This window comes from Lissotriton vulgaris, chromosome 12, assembly GCF_964263255.1.
Source record: "Lissotriton vulgaris chromosome 12, aLisVul1.2, whole genome shotgun sequence".
NCBI lineage: Eukaryota > Metazoa > Chordata > Amphibia > Caudata > Salamandridae > Lissotriton > Lissotriton vulgaris.
This window is the reverse complement of record NC_141700.1, coordinates 444,132,449-444,148,522: the sequence shown is the minus strand read 5'-3', so window position 1 is coordinate 444,148,522 and position 16,074 is coordinate 444,132,449. Positions and strand designations below refer to the sequence as shown.

General features: G+C 40.0%; 9 non-coding genes across 9 annotated transcripts; all 9 read left to right on the top strand.

Moving 5' to 3' along the window:
- The first annotated feature begins 7,183 nt into the window (after positions 1-7,183).
- On the top strand, positions 7,184-7,257 carry TRNAT-AGU (transfer RNA threonine (anticodon AGU)). The gene has a single exon. It is a non-coding gene; the product is annotated as a tRNA-Thr (tRNA).
- Positions 7,258-7,695: 438 nt separating this feature from the next.
- Positions 7,696-7,768, top strand: TRNAT-UGU (transfer RNA threonine (anticodon UGU)). The gene has a single exon. It is a non-coding gene; the product is annotated as a tRNA-Thr (tRNA).
- A 435-nt stretch (positions 7,769-8,203) lies between these two features.
- Positions 8,204-8,277, top strand: TRNAT-AGU (transfer RNA threonine (anticodon AGU)). Its single transcript has one exon. It is a non-coding gene; the product is annotated as a tRNA-Thr (tRNA).
- A 436-nt stretch (positions 8,278-8,713) lies between these two features.
- On the top strand, positions 8,714-8,786 carry TRNAT-CGU (transfer RNA threonine (anticodon CGU)). The gene has a single exon. It is a non-coding gene; the product is annotated as a tRNA-Thr (tRNA).
- Positions 8,787-9,731: 945 nt separating this feature from the next.
- TRNAT-CGU (transfer RNA threonine (anticodon CGU)) lies at positions 9,732-9,804 on the top strand. Its single transcript has one exon. It is a non-coding gene; the product is annotated as a tRNA-Thr (tRNA).
- Positions 9,805-12,786: 2,982 nt separating this feature from the next.
- On the top strand, positions 12,787-12,859 carry TRNAT-CGU (transfer RNA threonine (anticodon CGU)). Its single transcript has one exon. It is a non-coding gene; the product is annotated as a tRNA-Thr (tRNA).
- Positions 12,860-13,295: 436 nt separating this feature from the next.
- Positions 13,296-13,369, top strand: TRNAT-AGU (transfer RNA threonine (anticodon AGU)). The gene has a single exon. It is a non-coding gene; the product is annotated as a tRNA-Thr (tRNA).
- Positions 13,370-14,313: 944 nt separating this feature from the next.
- Positions 14,314-14,387, top strand: TRNAT-AGU (transfer RNA threonine (anticodon AGU)). The gene has a single exon. It is a non-coding gene; the product is annotated as a tRNA-Thr (tRNA).
- Positions 14,388-14,823: 436 nt separating this feature from the next.
- TRNAT-CGU (transfer RNA threonine (anticodon CGU)) lies at positions 14,824-14,896 on the top strand. The gene has a single exon. It is a non-coding gene; the product is annotated as a tRNA-Thr (tRNA).
- The last annotated feature ends 1,178 nt before the right edge of the window (positions 14,897-16,074 follow it).

The window sequence follows — 16,074 nt, the reverse complement described above, 5'->3', positions numbered from 1 at the left end:
GAGGTGAATGGAAAGGGGCGACCACTCGGTCCCCCCGAACATATGGTGGAGTACCCCGATCCCCCCGGGAGGCCATCTTGGGCGGGAGGCGAGTCTCGGCTGGTATGCCCGAAGCGGCGTAGCCGGGGCGCGCCTTTTCCCGCCCTGGAGTGGGTTGTCCTAGACGCTGACGCCGCCGGCCACGCCGCCGGAGGCAGGCAGAGGCGGGTTTACGCCCGCCCGAAGACGGATAAAAGGAGCAACAAGCCAAGAAAGCATCCTCTTGTTCCTGTGCTCTGAAGCTGCACCTCCCCGCTGCACGTGAGCTCGAGACGGAACGAAGAGCCAATTTTGAGCGTTGTAATTTTGTTCTTGTTTTACAGATATCTTCCTTGGAGAATGCCGGGCAAGAAGGTCGGAAAGCGGGTCGGTACCGATCAGATGCTCCGCATGCTCGTGAAGGAGGTAGCCGAGTTGAAGAAACAGATGGCGGTAAAGAACGGGGAGGGAGGCCCGAAGCGAATCGTCGGACCAGCATTGCCGGGAGTTGTCCCTAGCGGGAGAGGCAAGAGGTCCAAGAGGGGGGCACCTGGGGGGGAGGCCCCGGTTCCCGATACACCGATAGAGGAGCCAATCCCGGTTCCGAAGGAGGGGCATCCGATCCCCGTGGTAGTCACCCCCGTGAACGGGGAAGATATGCCTCCCGAGTTGGCTGCACAACTGGCAGCGTGGTTGGGAAAAGATAGTGAGGGCACCACGGCGGACGACGCCAGGGCAGTAATGAGACAATTGCGGGAATCTAGAGAGGCTGCGAAGGCACCATCTTCTGTTCCCCCACAGGTTCCGGTGGCTGAGATTGCAGCAGGCGCGAGTTCGGCAGCAAGTACAGCACCTAGTTCAGGTAAGCGGCTACTGCCGATTGCGGGGAAGGGGTCTGTACCCTCACGAAGGGAGAAAGTGGCCCAGCATGTTCCACTCGAAATTAAGGAAAAGATTTGGGCTGATAAGTATGTGAATATGTTTTCTTTGCTTACTGATCATTACGAGATCGAGCATGTGAAGGGCCAAAGAGAGCTTATGCATCCGAGTGTTTGGCGCGCAAAAATGGCCGCCTTTAAGGTCAACGAGAACATAGGTACTTGGGGCAGAGCGTTTGGCATTTTCACCTCCATTATGGGTGAGCGAAGGCCTGAGTTGTTGACGGAATTACCTATTTATCAGACACGTATCATGGAATATTCTCTAGCGTACGAGGGCAATCAGTGGTTTTGTTATGACAATATTTTTAGGAAGGCTAAGGAGCACGACCCAGCCCTAACTTGGGATTGTTATGACTCCTTTTCTTGGTAAAAAATGTAGAAATCAGGCATGTTAAAGGAACCATTGTCGGGGGGTTTCGGGGGTGAGTCTTCCCGCCAAACCTCTGGGACACCCTTTCGGACGGGTGCAGGTAACGAGCATCACTCGAAGTCGAGTGGCAACGCAGGTAAAAAGGGGATTTGTTGGAATTTTAACAGGGGAAAATGTACAAGGCCTCAGGGGTCATGCAAGTTTAGACACAAATGTGGGGGGTGTGGACAGTCCTCTCATCCCGAGACCATGTGCAGAGCCAAAACGGGTGATAACGGTGGTAGGGGAAGCGCCAAACAGGTCTGAAATAGTCCGAGGGGCGCCTTTACCTACCCCGGTTGATACCATGGCAATGATTCCTTGGCTCAATAAATACCCGGATCATGTCTCCGCTGGGGTGTTGCGAGACGGGTTTTCGTATGGTTTCCGCATTCCGGTGGGGGATTTTCAGGGTAAAACAAGTTGTAAGAACCAACTGTCGGTCCTGCAGCATACGGCGGTGGTACAGATAAAGATTGGGAAAGAGGTGACTCGAGGGCGGGTTGCCGGTCCATTCGAGTTACCACCGGTTGCTAACTTTGTTTGTTCCCCCTTAGGGGTGGTCCCCAAGAAGGACCCGGGTGAGTTTAGGCTAATACATAATTTGTCAGCCCCACGAGGTCTTTCCGTGAATGATGCGATAGACCCGGAAGTGTGTTCGGTGCGGTACGCATCTTTCGATGAGGCCGTCGCCATGTTGAATCGCCTGGGGCCCGGAGCGCTGATGGCCAAATCGGACATCGAGTCAGCGTTCCGGTTGCTCCCGGTACACCCAGACGATCAGCGTCTCCTTGGTTTCATGTTTCAGGGTCGCTATTACATGGATAAATGTATGCCAATGGGTTGCTCCATATCTTGTGCTTATTTTGAAAAGTTCAGTTGTTTTTTGCAATGGGTATTCACAAGAAAGACGGGTTTTCAGCATGTGATGCATTATCTCGATGACTTTCTGTTCCTGGGGGCAGCTGGGGATCCGGAATGTGGACAGGCTTTAAAAGAGTTTTGTGTCTTAATGAATCACTTTGGCGTGCCATTGGCACCAGGTAAGACTGTGGGTCCCTCGACTTCACTCGAGTTTCTGGGGATCGAGCTCGACTCGGAGGAAGGTTGTTTTCGGTTGCCCAAAGAGAAGGTGTTGAAATTCAGGGCATCCCTTGAAACATGTATTCGAGAGACTAAGGTAAACCTGCATCAATTGCAACACACGGTGGGCCAGTTGAATTTTGCCCTTAGAGTAATCCCAATGGCCCGCCCCTTTTCCCGCTCGATTGCACAAGCCATGGTCGGCCTTAAGGAGGGACATCACCGCACGAGGCTCTCGGCAGAGATTCGCCAGGACATGCGCATTTGGTTGGCATTCCTGGCAGATTTCAATGGTCGAGTTGTCTGGAACAAGCCGGCGGTGTCCTCCGAGGAGCTGGGGCTGTGGACAGATTCGGCGGGGAGTGTAGGTTTTGGCGCCATATTCGGTACGCAATGGTCGGCTCAGAAATGGCCGTCATGGTGGCACGAGTGCGGGCTGACAAGTAACATTGCTTTCCTCGAGCTCTTCCCTATTTTGGTGGCCCTGAAAACATGGCCTGAGGGGTTCCGAGATCACTCTGTGGTGTTCTGGTCTGATAACATGACCGTGGTTGAGTGTATCAATAGTCAGGCAGCACTTTGTAAATGGATTCTAAGACTGCTTAAAGAAATTGTATTGTTGTGTATGCAGTTGAATGTGCTCTTTAGGGCGCGACATGTCCCAGGGGTGCTGAACCAAGCGGCTGATGCGCTTTCTCGTTTCCGTATGCAGGCCTTCTGGGGTTTTCTGCCCACAGCGGACCCGGTGGCGGCACCCTTTCCCGAAGCTCTCTGGTCTCTCGGTGCCCCGAACTACAAAACCTCGTGGGAGAGAGTTTAGCACCCAGGACAAGGAAGGCATATGAAGGGGCGTTTCGTTCCTATTGGTCCTTTTTGGGTTCTGCTAGGGGGGAGCTTTGGGGCCAGGAAGAGTTTGTCGTAAAATTTTTGCTGTCCTTACATCAGGCAGGCAAATCAGTAGCTACGGCCCAGAGGCATCGGGCCGCCATTTCCTTTATGGCGAAGGCTCATGGGATCCAGGACCCGACAGCGTCTTTCGTGGTGCAGAAAGCGCTACGTGGGTGGCAACGCCTTGAGGGTCGCAGAGTAGATGAGAGACACCCGATAGGTCTGGATAGGTTGGCCCTGTTATTTTCCGTACTCCCTGCGACGTGTTCATCCCAGTATGAAACAGTGTTATTCCGAGCCGCTTTTGCGTTAGCATTCCATGGGGCTATGCGGGTAAGCGAACTGGTGGCAAAGAACAAGCAGGATACGGTGGGGGGACTGTGCCGAGAGCACATTCAGGTTAAGATGGAGAGGATGACTGTCTCGTTTGTCAGGTCCAAGGCCGATCAGGGTGCGATTGGGGACTGCATAGTCATACATAGGATTCCCGGATCTCCCATGTGCCCTGTTGTTTGCGTAGAGGAATATTTAGCGCAGAGGGTGGCATCATGGGGGGGGGACCTTGTTGAGACACTCTGACGCCACCCCACTGACGAGGTTTCAGTTCCAGCGGGTGCTTTCAATGTCAATTTCGGCGCGGGTTTGAACCCCGGCGAGTTTGGGATCCATTCCTTTCGGATAGGGGCTGCTACTGAAGCTACAGCCAGGGGTCTGAGTGTGGAAAAAGTGAAACGTTTGGGGCGTTGGTCCTCGAATTGTTACAAGAGGTATGTGCGGTTGCACATGTTGTGAAGCGGTAATCATGTTCTCACGCTTCTTGTTTTTGTTTGGTTTACAGTTTCGCAAGCTTACGAGGCGGGGCGGACTGAGCAGTCGACCCGACACCTGGGAACCACCGGTCAGACATCACCGGCTGCGGAAAAAGTGGTGTGGGTCGTGGGCCACTCATACGTGAGGCGTGCCGCGGACGTATTCGAAGCAGGTGACATGATTCACATGGCTGGGGAATACGGGTACAGGGTGACCTTCTATGGAAGGGGCGGGCTCTGTATTGACCAGTTTCAATCCTTTTTTGAGGGTTTGTTAGGGCGGACAAGGTCACCGCCGTCTATAATCATAGTCCATCTTGGGGGTAATGATTTGGTGACCACTGGTAGACGACTGCTTCTCGAGGCAATGCTTTCCACTGTAAGTTGGTTGGCGAGAAGAGTTCCAGGGTGCAGAATTGCATGGTCCCATATGATTCCACGAAAAGTGTGGCGGGGGGCGATTTCGGTTTCTGCTCTGAATCACTCAGTGAAGAAAGTAAATAACAAGTTGGGTAGATTGTTTCGTTCAAGGGCACTGCATTCTATTCCGCATGGTTGTATCAAGGGGGACAGTATGTATTTGGGAGATGGGGTCCATTTGTCCCGGGTGGGGAATGAGTTACTCATAGGAGACCTCATAGCTTGGCTAAAGAGTTTGAAACATGACCTTTAGGCAGGAGTTGTTGTGGGGGGTCCGGATAGCCGGTCAACTATCTGGCCTGTGGCGGTAAGGTCGTGATCGGTGAGCAGTAATTGGAAGATCCCTATGGGGGGGCGTCACCCATTACGGATGGGAGCGCCCGGGGGAGGTGGCCATTGGCCCCTCAACGGGGAGGCGGTCCCTTCTAAGGATGGGCCGCCGAAAGAAAAGGAAAGGCGGTCAAGGCGGTCAAGGCCCCTTCCTTGATAGGAGGGGCTACGGGCCCCTCCTGGGGAATTTCCCGGGGCCAGGACACCTGCGACGGCAGATGTGGTAAGTTGTGTGGGGTGGGGAGGGGGTTTACGCTACCTTCTAGACACCTCACACGAGTCCTCGGACGACCTTTAAATGGCGTCGAGTTCATTGGGGCCCCCGTCAAGTCAAGGGAAATTGGTAGATGCATTTGAGGTACAGCCTCTGTGCGGTCGCCCCTCCCAAGTGGGGGGGGTAATTCTGGTTTAGGGATCTGACACCGGTTACGACCTTGCCGTTGGCCCTTAACGTTAGGATGTACAATTTCAAGTTAAATGTTTTGTAGGATGTTAGTTCGGCTAGGAGAACCTTTGTATTAGAAATATGTTAAGGTTAGCCAAACATCGTAATGTGGAAATGAAATTGTACATAATATGAAACTGTTATTTTAATGTTTTGATTTTGTTTCATATTTTAATAAATACGGCCGGGAGGGTCACTCCCTCCCGCCTTCCAAAAGTTCAGAACCGTTTCTGTTTCCCATCCTTGGGGATTGCGTCGAGAGGGGGTGGCGGGTATCTCAGCCATATGGAAAGGGGCGACCACTCGGTCCCCCCGAACGTATGGTGGAGTACCCTGATCCCCCCGGGAGGCCATCTTGGGCGGGAGGCGAGTCTCGGCTGGTATGCCCGAAGCGGCGTAGCCGGGGCGCGCCTTTTCCCGCCCTGGAGTGGGTTGTCCTAGACGCTGACGCCGCCGGCCACGCCCCCGGAGGCAGGCGGAGGCGGGTTTACGCCCGCCCGAAGACGGATAAAAGGAGCAACAAGCCAAGAAAACATCCTCTTGTTCCTGTGCTCTGAAGCTGCACCTCCCCGCTGCACGTGAGCTCGAGACGGAACGAAGAGCCAATTTTGACCCACCCACCAGCCCCTGAAGACAGCAAGTGGTTTTTTAAATAAAGTTTTGATGTGGTAACTCTATTTCTTACAGGTTGTGATGATTGACGTGTCATTTGTATATGCAATAAAGAGAATGATCATTTAGAGTATGTTTTTCGAATAAAGTTTTGCACTAGTGTTGATCAGTAATCATACGTGAAGTAGTTATGGTTGTCTTTTTACTTTAGTAATTTAGTTAATTGTCGTATTTATTTTGGTCGGGCGGTAAGGTCATGATCGGTGAGCAGTAATTGGAAGATCCCTATGGGGGGGCGTCACCCATTACGGATGGGAGCGCCCGGGGGAGGTGGCCATTGGCCCCTCAACGGGGAGGCGGTCCCTTCTAAGGATGGGCCGCCGAAAGAAAAGGAAAGGCGGTCAAGGCCCCTTCCTTGATAGGAGGGGCTACGGGCCCCTCCTGGGGAATTTCCCGGGGCCAGGACACCTGCGACGGCAGATGTGGTAAGTTGTGTGGGGTGGGGAGGGGGTTTACGCTACCTTCTAGACACCTCACACGAGTCCTCGGACGACCTTTAAATGGCGTTGAGTTCATTGGGGCCCCCGTCAAGTCAAGGGAAATTGGTAGATGCATTTGAGGTACAGCCTCTGTGCGGTCGCCCCTCCCAAGTGGGGGGGGTAATTCTGGTTTAGGGATCTGACACCGGTTACGACCTTGCCGTTGGCCCTTAACGTTAGGATGTACAATTTCAAGTTAAATGTTTTGTAGGATGTTAGTTCAGCTAGGAGAACCTTTGTATTAGAAATATGTTAAGGTTAGCCAAACATCGTAATGTGGAAATGAAATTGTACATAATATGAAACTGTTATTTTAATGTTTTGATTTTGTTTCATATTTTAATAAATACGGCCGGGAGGGTCACTCCCTCCCGCCTTCCAAAAGTTCAGAACCGTTTCTGTTTCCCATCCTTGGGGATTGCGTCGGGAGGGGGTGGCGGGTATCTCAGCCATATGATCACTCTATTGTGGAATTCAACAAATCCATTCTTCAGCAAGAAATATTTTAAAATGATATGAATAGGGTAAACTTCAAATTAGAGAGGTGTTTTTGAATAAGTGAAGAGTCTTCATTCATCTTAAGTGTTTGAGTAGAGAAGTGTGTGAACTTAGAAAAGAATATGAAAGTGAAAAAGCAATATTCTCTTGAACACCATAAAGAAAAGTGTTTCAAATTTAAGAATCAAGTGGGTGCTGTGGCTTAGCTGGTTAAAGCGCCTGTCTAGTAAACAGGAAATCCTGAGTTCAAATCTCAGCAGCGCCTTGCTTTTCTCATTGTAATATATAACAAATCATTTTCATTAGGTCTTATTCCGATACAATTAAAATATAAAAGTCTGATTCATCTTACTGTTGAACAGATCATCTTTAACCTTATAAAAACCCAAGTATTTTCAAGATTATAGAATGAATACTGTTATTGCAAAATGAAAAAAATACATATCTATGAGAAAGACGTAGATGAAATGTCTACCTAGATTGGAGCAATATTGTTACCTTCATTAAAAAAATTGTAAAGAATTCAAGAAATGAAATTGGGTTATATAAGAGTACCTGTTTATTAAAACATATTAATACTTGCGTAGTGATTGAGTATGTTTTCGTGTTTAAGATTACAATACATATAAAGAAGAATTTATAGCAGGAAACACATTTTCATCATCAACAATAAATTATGTATGCATTTCTTACTATTAACGTTGGTGCTGTGGCTTAGTGGTTAAAGCGCCTGTCTTGTAAACAGGAAATCCTGAGTTCAAATCTCAGCAGCACCTAGATGTTTTCTCCATGCTTTCCGAATAATTTTCATCAAACAAATGTTGAATACAATTTAAGAATAAACATCTGGTTCTATGAACTTTAGAATAAGTTATCTTAAAAATTAAACAAAATGCTTGGTATTGTGAAGATTTCTGTAGGAATGCATTGACTGAAATAGGGATAAGAAAATGACAAAGAACAAGATAGAGGTGAATGTTCACTCTATTGTTGAATTCAACTAATCCATTCTTCAGCAAGGTATATTTTAAAATGATATGAATAGGGTAAACTTCAAATTAGAGAGGTGTTTTTGAATAAGTGAAGAGTCTTCATTCATCTTAAGTGTTTGAGTAGAGAAGTGTGTGAACTTAGAAAAGAATATGAAAGTGAAAAAGCAATATTCTCTTGAACACCATAAAGAAAAGTGTTTCAAATTTAAAAATCAAGTGGGTGCTGTGGCTTAGCTGGTTAAAGCGCCTGTCTAGTAAACAGGAGATCCTGAGTTCAAATCTCAGCAGCGCCTTGCTTTTCTGATTGTTATATAACAAATCATTTTCATTAGGTCTTATTCCGATACAATTAAAATATAAAAGTCTGATTCATCTTACTGTTGAACAGATCATCTTTAACCTTATAAAAACCCAAGTATTTTCAAGATTATAGAATGAATACTGTTATTGCAAAATGAAAAAAATACATATCTATGAGAAAGACGTAGATGAAATGTCTACCTAGATTGGAGCAATATTATTACCTTCATGAAAAAAATTGTAAAGAATTCAAGAAATGAAATTGAGTTTTATAAGAGTACCTGTTTATTAAAACATATTAATACTTGCGTAGTGATTGAGTATGTTTTCGTGTTTAAGATTACAATACATATAAAGAAGAATTTATAGCAGGAAACACATTTTCCTCATCAACAATAAATTATGTATGCATTTCTTACTATTAACGTTGGTGCTGTGGCTTAGTGGTTAAAGCGCCTGTCTCGTAAACAGGAAATCCTGAGTTCAAATCTCAGCAGCACCTAAATGTTTTCTCCATGCTTTCCGAATAATTTTCATCAAACAAATGTTGAATACAATTTAAGAATAGACATCTGGTTCTATGAACTTTAGAATAAGTTATCTTAAACATTAAAAAAAATGCTTGGTATTGTGAAGATTTTTGTAGGAATGCATTGACTGAAATAGGGAAAAGAAAATGACAAAGAACAGGATAGAGGTGAATGATCACTCTATTGTTGAATTCAACTAATCCATTCTTCAGCAAGGTATATTTTAAAATGATATGAATAGGGTAAACTTCAAATTAGAGAGGTGTTTTTGAATAAGTGAAGAGTCTTCATTCATCTTAAGTGTTTGAGTAGAGAAGTGTGTGAACTTAGAAAAGAATATGAAAGTGAAAAAGCAATATTCTCTTGAACACCATAAAGAAAAGTGTTTCAAATTTAAGAATCAAGTGGGTGCTGTGGCTTAGCTGGTTAAAGCGCCTGTCTAGTAAACAGGAGATCCTGAGTTCATCTCTCACCATGCCTTGCATTTTCTTATTGTTAAATAACAAATCATTTTCATTAGGTCTTATTCCGATACAATTAAAATATAAAAGTCTGATTCATCTTACTGTTGAACAGATCACCTTTAACCTTATAAAAACCCAGGTATTTTCAAGATTATAGAATGAATACTATTATTGCAAAATGAAAAAAGTACATATCTATGAGAAAGACGTAGATGAAATGTCTACCAAGATTGGAGCAATATTATTACCTTCATGAAAAAAAATTGTAAAGAATTCAAGAAATGAAATTGAGTTTTATAAGAGTACCTGTTTATTAAAACATATTAATACTTGCGTAGTGATAGAGTTTTTTTCGTGTTTAAGATTAGAATACATATAAAGAAGAATTTATAGCAGGAAACACATTTTCATCATCAACAATAAATTATGTATGCATTTCTTACTATTAACGTTGGTGCTGTGGCTTAGTGGTTAAAGCGCCTGTCTCGTAAACAGGAAATCCTGAGTTCAAATCTCAACAGCACCTAACTGTTTTCTCCATGCTTTCCGAATAATTTTCATCAAACAAATGTTGAATACAATTTAAAAATAAACATCTGGTTCTATGAACTTTAGAATAAGTTATCTTAAAAATTAAATAAAATGCTTGGTATTGAGAAGATTTTTGTAGGAATGCATTGACTGAAATAGGGAAAAGAAAATGACAAAGAACAAGATACAGGTGAATGATCACTCTATTGTTGAATTCAACTAATCCATTCTTCAGCAAGGTATATTTTAAAATGATATGAATATGGTAAGCTTCAAATTAGAGAGGTGTTTTTGAATAAGTGAAGAGTCTTCATTCATCTTAAGTGTTTGAGTAGAGAAGTGTGTGAACTTAGAAAAGAATATGAAAGTGAAAAAGCAATATTCTCTTGAACACCATAAATAAAAGTGTTTCAAAATAAAGAATCAAGTGGGTGCTGTGGCTTAGCTGGTTAAAGCGCCTGTCTAGTAAACAGGAGATCCTGAGTTCAACTCTGAGCAGTGCCTTGCTTTTCTCATTGTTATATAACAAATCATTTTCATTAGGTCTTATTCCGATACAATTAAAATATAAAAGTCTGATTCATCTTACTGTTGAACAGATCATCTTTAACCTTATAAAAACCCAAGTATTTTCAAGATTATAGAATGAATAATGTTATTGCAAAATGAAAAAAATACATATCTATGAGAAAGACGTAGATGAAATGTCTACCTAGATTGGAGTAATATTATTACCTTCATGAAAAAAATTGTAAGGAATTCAAGAAATGAAATTGGGTTTTATAAGAGTACCTGTTTATTAAAACATATTAATACTTGCGTAGTGATTGAGTATGTTTTCCTGTTTAAGATTACAATACATATAAAGAAGGATTTATAGCAGGAAACACATTTTCATCATCAACAATGAATAATTTATGCATTTCTTACTATTTACGTTGGTGCTGTGGCTTAGTGGTTAAAGCGCCTTTCTCGTAAACAGGAAATCCTGAGTTCAAATCTCAGCAGAACCTAACTGTTTTCTCCATGCTTTCCGAATAATTTACATCAAACGCATGTTGAATACAATTTAAGAATAAACATCTGGATCTATGAACTTTAGAATAAGTTATCTTAAACATTAAATAAAATGCTTGGTATTGTGAAGATTTTTGTAGGAATGCATTGACTGAAATAGGGAAAAGTAAATGACAAAGAACAAGATAGAGGTGAATGATCACTCTATTGTTGAATTCAACTAATCCATTCTTCAGCAAGGGATATTTTAAAATGATATGAATAGGGTAAACTTAAAATTAGAGAGGTGTTTTTGAATAAGTGAAGAGTCTTCATTCATCTTAAGTGTTTGAGTAGAGAAGTGTGTGAACTTAGAAAAGAATATGAAAGTGAAAAAGCAATATTCTCTTGAACACCATAAAGAAAAGTGTTTCAAACTTAAGAATCAAGTGGGTGCTGTGGCTTAGCTGGTTAAAGCGCCTGTCTAGTGAACAGGAGATCCTGAGTTCAACTCTGAGCAGTGCCTTGCTTTTCTCATTGTTATATAACAAATCATTTTCATTAGGTCTTATTCCGATACAATTAAAATATAAAAGTCTGATTCATCTTACTGTTGAACAGATCATCTTTAACCTTATAAAAACCCAAGTATTTTCAAGATTATAGAATGAATACTGTTATTGCAAAATGAAAAAAATACATATCTATGAGAAAGACGTAGATGAAATGTCTACCTAGATTGGAGCAATATTATTACCTTCATGAAAAAAATTGTAAAGAATTCACGAAATGAAATTGGGTTTTATTAGAGTACCTGTTTATTAAAACATATTAATCCTTGCGTAGTGATTGAGTATCTTTTCGTGTTTAAGATTACAATACATATAAAGAAGAATTTATAGCAGAAAACAAATTTTCATCATTAACAATAAATTCTTTATGCATTTTTTACTATTACTGTTGGTGCTGTGGCTTAGTGGTTAAAGCTCCTGTCTCGTAAACAGGAAATCCTGAGTTAAATTCTCAGCAGCATTTAACTGTTTTCTCCATGCTTTCCGAATAATTTCCATCAAACAAGTGTTGAATACAATTTAAGTATAAACATCTGGTTCTATGAACTTTAGAATAAGTTATCTTAAAAATTAAATAAAACACTTGGTATTGTGAAGATTTATGTAGGAATGCATTGATTGAAATAGGGAAAAGAAAATGACAAAGAACAAGATAGAGGTGAATGATCACTCTATTGTTGAATTCAACTAATCCATTCTTCAGCAAGGTATATTTTAAAATGATATGAATAGGGTAAACTTCAAATTAGAGAGGTGTTTTTGAATAAGTGAAGAGTCTTCATTCATCTTAAGTGTTTGAGTAGAGAAGTGTGTGAACTTAGAAAAGAATATGAAAGTGAAAAAGCAATATTCTCTTGAACACCCTAAAGAAAAGTGTTTCAAATTTAAGAATCAAGTGGGTGCTGTGGCTTAGCTGGTTAAAGCGCCTGTCTAGTAAACAGGAGATCTTGAGTTCAACTCTCAGCAGTGCCTTGCTTTTCTCATTGTTATATAACAAATCATTTTCATTAGGTCTTATTCCGATACAATTAAAATATAAAAGTCTGATTCATCTTATTGTTGAACAGATCATCTTAAACCTTATAAAAACACAAGTATTTTCAAGATTATAGAATGAATACTGTTATTGCCAAATGAAAAAAATACATATCTATGAGAAAGACATAGATGAAATTTCTACCTAGATTTGAGCAATATTAATACCTTCATGATTTTTTTTTTTAAAGGATTCAAGAAATGAAATTGAGTTTTATAAGAGTACCTGTTTATTAAAACATATTAATACTTGCGTAGTGATTGAGTATGTTTTCGTGTTTAAGATTACAATACATATAAAGAAGAATTTATAGCAGGAAACACATTTTCATCATCAACAATAAATTATGTATGCATTTCTAACGATTAACGTTGGTGCTGTGGCTTAGTGGTTAAAGCGCCTGTCTCGTAAACAGGAAATCCTGAGTTCAATTCTCAGCAGCACCTAACTTTTTTTCTCCATGCTTTCAGAATAATTTTCATCAAACAAATGTTGAATACAATTTAAGAATAAACATCTGGTTCTATGAACTTTAGAATAAGTTATCTTAAAAATTAAATAAAATGCTTGGTATTGTGAAGATTTTTGTAGGAATGCATTGACTGAAATAGGGATAAGAAAATGACAAAGAACAAGATAGAGGTGAATGTTCACTCTATTGTTGAATTCAACTAATCCATTCTTCAGCAAGGTATATTTTAAAATGATATGAATAGGGTAAACTTCAAATTAGAGAGGTGTTTTTGAATAAGTGATGAGTCTTCATTCATCTTAAGTGTTTGAGTAGAGAAGTGTGTGAACTTAGAAAAGAATATGAAAGTGAAAAAGCAATATTCTCTTGAACACCATAAAGAAAAGTGTTTCAAATTTAAGAATCAAGTGGGTGCTGTGGCTTAGCTGGTTAAAGCGCCTGTCTAGTAAACAGGAGATCCTGAGTTCAAATCTCAGCAGCGCCTTGCTTTTCTCATTGTTATATAACAAATCATTTTCATTAGGTCTTATTCCGATACAATTAAAATATAAAAGTCTTATTCATCTTACTGTTGAACAGATCATCTTTAACCTTATAAAAACCCAAGTATTTTCAAGATTATAGAATGAATACTGTTATTGCAAAATGAAAAAAATACATATCTATGAGAAAGACGTAGATGAAATGTCTACCTAGATTGGAGCAATATTATTACCTTCATGAAAAAAATTGTAAAGAATTCAAGAAATGAAATTGGGTTGTATAAGAGTACCTGTTTATTAAAACATATTAATACTTGCGTAGTGATTGAGTATGTTTTCGTGTTTAAGATTACAATACATATAAAGAAGAATTTATAGCAGGAAACACATTTTCATCATCAACAATAAATTATGTATGCATTTCTTACTATTAACGTTGGTGCTGTGGCTTAGTGGTTAAAGCGCCTGTCTCGTAAACAGGAAATCCAGAGTTCAAATCTCAGCAGCACCTAAATGTTTTCTCCATGCTTTCCGAAAAATTTTCATCAAACAAATGTTGAATACAATTTAAGAATAAACATCTGGTTCTATGAACTTTAGAATAGGTTATCTTAAAAATTAAATAAAATGCTTGGTATTGTGAAGATTTTCTTAGGAATGCATTGACTGAAATAGGGATAAGAAAATGACAAAGAACAAGATAGAGTTGAATGTTCACTCTATTGTTGAATTCAACTAATCCATTCTTCAGCAAGGTATATTTTAAAATGATATCAATAGGGTAAACTTCAAATTAGAGAGGTGTTTTTGAATAAGTGAAGAGTCTTCATTCATCTTAAGTGTTTGAGTAGAGAAGTGTGTGAACTTAGAAAAGAATATGAAAGTGAAAAAGCAATATTCTCTTGAACACCCTAAAGAAAAGTGTTTCAAATTTAAGAATCAAGTGGGTGCTGTGGCTTAGCTGGTTAAAGCGCCTGTCTAGTAAACAGGAGATCCTGAGTTCAAATCTCAGCAGCGCCTTGCTTTTCTCATTGTTATATAACAAATCATTTTCATTAGGTCTTATTCCGATACAATTAAAATATAAAAGTCGGATTCATCTTACTGTTGAACAGATCATCTTTAACCTTATAAAAACCCAAGTATTTTCAAGATTATAGAATGAATACTGTTATTGCAAAATGAAAAAAATACATATCTATGAGAAATACGTAGATGAAATGTCTACCTAGATTGGAGCAATATTATTACCTTCATGAAAAAAATTGTAAAGAATTCAAGAAATGAAATTGGGTTTTATAAGAGTACCTGTTTATTAAAACATATTAATACTTGCGTAGTGATTGAGTATGTTTTCGTGTTTAAGATTACAATACATATAACGAAGAATTTATAGCAGGAAACACATTTTCATCATCAACAATAAATTATGTATGCATTTCTTGCTATTAACGTTGGTGCTGTGGCTTAGTGGTTAAAGTGCCTGTCTCGTGAACAGGAAATCCTGAGTTCAAATCTCAGCAGCACCTAAATGTTTTCTCCATGCTTTCCGAATAATTTTCATCAAACAAATGTTGAATACAATTTAAGAATAAACATCTGGTTCTATGAACTTCAGAATAAGTTATCTTAAACATTAAATAAAATGCTTGGTATTGTGAAGATTTTTGTAGGAATGCATTGACTGAAATAGGGAAAAGAAAATGACAAAGAACAAGATAGAGGTGAATGATCACTCTATTGTTGAATTCAACTAATCCATTCTTCAGCAAGGTATATTTTAAAATGATATGAATAGGGTAAACTTCAAATTAGAGAGGTGTTTTTGAATAAGTGAAGAGTCTTCATTCATCTTAAGTGTTTGAGTAGAGAAGTGTGTGAACTTAGAAAAGAATATGAAAGTGAAAAAGCAATATTCTCTTGAACACCATAAAGAAAAGTGTTTCAAATTTAAGAATCAAGTGGGTGCTGTGGCTTAGCTGGTTAAAGCACCTGTCTAGTAAACAGGAGATCCTGAGTTCATCTCTCAGCAGTGCCTTGCTTTTCTCAATGTTATATAACAAATCATTTTCATTAGGTCTTATTCCGATACAATTAAAATATAAAAGTCTGATTCATCTTACTGTTGAACAGATCACCTTTAACCTTATAAAAACCCAGGTATTTTCAAGATTATAGAATGAATACTGTTATTGCAAAATAAAAAAAAGTACATATCTATGAGAAAGACGTAGATGAAATGTCTACCAAGATTGGAGCAATATTATTACCTTCATGAAAAAAAATTGTAAAGAATTCAAGAAATGAAATTGGGTTTTATAAGAGTACCTGTTTATTAAAACATATGAATCCTTGTGAAGTGATTGAGTATCTTTTCGTGTTTAAGATTACAATACATATAAAGAAGAATTTATAGCAGAAAACACATTTTCATCATCAACAATAAATTATTTATGCATTTTTTACTATTACCGTTGGTGCTGTGGCTAAGTGGTTAAAGCTCCTATCTCGTAAACAGGAAATCCTGAGTTCAAATCTCAGCAGCATTGAACTGTTTTCTTCATGCTTTCCGAATAATTTTCATCAAACAAGTGTTGAATACAATTTAAGTATAAACATCTGGTTCTATGAACTTTAGAATAAGTTATCTTAAAAATTAAATAAAATACTTGGTATTGTGAAGATTTTTGTAGGAATGCATTGATTG